Genomic DNA, 3,349 nt, shown 5'->3' on the forward strand with positions numbered 1-3,349 from the left:
TTATACATGCTTAGATTATTTTTTAGATTAGATCTAATTTATAATCTGATTATTAAATCTGAAATAAAATTTTAGATCAATCGCAAACTGCAAGGTTGTCCTGCTGTAAGGTTTACCCCTTACAGTGCAAAGGTTGTCCTAGTTTGTGTAGATTTATCTTTAATCATAAATTTATTAGATATGATCTAGATTAAATTATGATTTATTAGATTTAAAATATGTTTAAATCTAAAATAAAATCTCTTTGTAATAATTTTGATGCAAAGAAATTGTTTAAAGTTGAAATTGTTTCAATTACATGAACCTGTTTAGATTAGATCTAAAGTAGTTTCATGTTTATTTCACTTGCATCTTGATTATGAATCAAACATGCAATATGGTTGGTAGAATCATATTGTAAAATTGTTTTACAAATATGAAAATTATTTTTTGAAAATGCCGAACCCAACCTCAGCCCAAAACTTAATTAAGAATTAAGAAGTTGTTTGATTAGGTTCTAGGATTGTGAATTGAAGAACCTAAGACACAAATCATAACACATTGGGTTAATGGGTTAGTGGGAATTAGGTCCATTAATTGGGTTAGACCTATGGTTAGATTAAAGATGGACTTAATTAGAGAATTGACTAACTCTAATCAATTATTGTCTTAGATTAGGTCAAGGATTCTCTAGATCAATTACAATAGTTGTAGCTGGTCAAGTCCATGTCTTTAACGAGAACCAAATGAACTTGATTTTGGCTAAGCGGTCGAGCACGAACTGTTAGGTTGATCTAATCGAAACTAATTAAACCAGTTGGTGTCTAAGGTAAACCAGACCGGTGGTTTTAATTGGGAGCCCGCTTACCTGGCCATTTCTGATGGTGTCTAAGGCAAGCTTTGGCAGACCCTCCCACTGATCGAACTTACCTGGCCTCTTGATGAAATTATGTTTTGATCGGATCACTTGACTATTCGAGCTGACCCATGTCAGCTAGGTAAATCAGTGTGACTGATTTAGGTGCTCCTAGACCAGCCCCTTTAATGGTCTCCCTTAAGCTGACTTGGTGAAGCCAGTGGGAGGATCATGATAAGCTGGTTCATCTGACCTCATCCTCTATATTATTTAAATCTTCTAAAATTTTTAGGTCCTTAAAATGATAAAGTTATGGAGATAACTGAGTCATAGCCTCCCATTAAGGTGTTTGATAATGAGTCCATAAACTCAATAATCATTGCAAACCCAAAGGCCTGGTGCTTGTTGACTAATGGAATTATCACTCATCATATGATGACTTGGAAGTGTCTCTCTAATGGTGGTTAGGTGAGCCAACCAAAGTTGGGCTTAATCATTCGTTGGTTAGATACACCAAGTATGATCATGTTAATGGTTAGACCTAACCGATCCTTACAGTGGAGGCCAAAGCCTACTGATTAGGTTTCTGGGGCAAAATTAAAATTACTAAAAATTGTTTAGAGAAACAATTGGTTATGAACCTACCCCTAGATGTACATGGGTTGGCCAACCAAAGTTGGGCTTGTGTGCAGTCTAAGTGTATTCTAGTACCCGCTAAGGAATTAGGGTAATTCCTCGAATTGGAGGTAGAGGCTACCAATTCGAATAAAATAGTGGGAGAAACCTTTTGATTAAAGTCCAAATCTTTAGGTTTAATGAATCAATTACTAATTAGGTTATGGTTCTCCTTTGTGCAAATATGGCCACTTTCCTATCGCTCCGATCATTGTTGGACAATGATAAGTTGGTGGGACCCAACTTCGGTAGCTGGTACCGAAAGTTGAAGATAGTCCTGGAGCATGAACGGATCCTATATGTGATAATGGATCCTGCACCTGAGGAGCCAGCTGCCAATGCACGTGGAACAGTCAGAGACACTTACCAGAAGTGGCTCAGTGACCGGACCATGGTGCGCTGTATCATGCTGGCTGTCATGAGCGACGAGTTCAATCGCAGATTCGAGACGGCTCAGCCAAAGGACATGCTTCAAGTGTTGGAGGATGCCTTTGGCACACCCGATGACGTAGAGAGGCACAAGACTAGTTGTGCCATCTTCAACGCCAAAATGCTGGATGGTATCTCAGTCACTGATCATGTATTGTACATGATCGAGCTGATGGAACGATTGAGCAAGCTCGGCTTTCCCTTGCATGAGTAGCTTGGGAAAGATGCAATACTGAACTCGTTGCCCAAGTCTTATCTCCCATTCCTCACTCATTATAGAATGACAAAGCCTGAAGAGAACTACCACGGGTTACTGGGGTTGCTTCAGAACTTTGAGAAGGATCACCAACTTCACAAGGAGTCGGTGAATTTAGTGGGAGGTTCATCTTCTGGTTCTCGACCTTTTAAGAAAGGGAAGAAGAACAAGAAGAAGAAAGTAAAGAAGGTGCAAGTTCAGGCTAGGACATCAGTGCAGAGCCAGACCAAAAAGGTCAAGCCTGATAAGAGTCTATTCTACTGGCAAGCACCCTAGATTAGATAGTGTGTAAGATATCTACTTATGGCACTGTAGGCTAGGTCATATAAACAAGAACAGAATAAACAGGTTGACTCAAGAGGGAATCCTCGAAGTTAGTGATTGTGAATCACTTCCAACCTGTGAGTCCTGTCTTCTTGGTAAAATGACCAAGTCACCTTTTACTAGAAAAGGTGAGAGAGCTACTTAGCTCTTGAGCCTAGTACATATTGATGTATGTGGGCCCATGAGCACCAGTGCTAGAGGTGGATATTTCTACTTCATAACTTTCACGGATGACCTATCCCGATATGGATATGTCTATCTGATGAAACATAAGTCGGATTCATTTGAAATGTTCAAACGATTCCGAAGTGAAGTAGAAAAATAAACTGGGAAGAGTATTAAAACTCTTCGATCTGATCGAGGAGGAGAATATCTTTCTAATGAGTTTCTCACATATCTAGGAGAGAATGGGATTCTCTCCCAATGGACTCCTCCAGGAACACCACAGCATAATGGTGTGTCTGAAAGGAGGAATCGGACTCTGTTAGACATGGTCCGATCCATGATGGGTTTTGCTAGCTTGCCGATATCCTTCTGGGGATATGCACTCGAATCGAACTGTTATCTGTTAAATAGGGTTCCAAGTAAGTCTGTAATTAAGACTCCATATGAGATATGGACGGGACGTAAGCCAGCACTTTCACACCTTAGGGTCTGGGGGTGCCCGGCCTATGTCAAACGATTAGTCACAGACAAACTTGGACCTAGGTCTGACAAATGCTCATTCATAGGGTACCCCAAAGAGACAAAAGGATATTTTTTCTACCATGCTGATGAACAAAAAGTGTTCGTCAGCCTTAAGGCAATCTTTTTAGAAAAGGAGTTCCTTG

Source organism: Elaeis guineensis, chromosome 8 (assembly GCF_000442705.2).
Source record: "Elaeis guineensis isolate ETL-2024a chromosome 8, EG11, whole genome shotgun sequence".
Lineage (NCBI taxonomy): Eukaryota > Viridiplantae > Streptophyta > Magnoliopsida > Arecales > Arecaceae > Elaeis > Elaeis guineensis.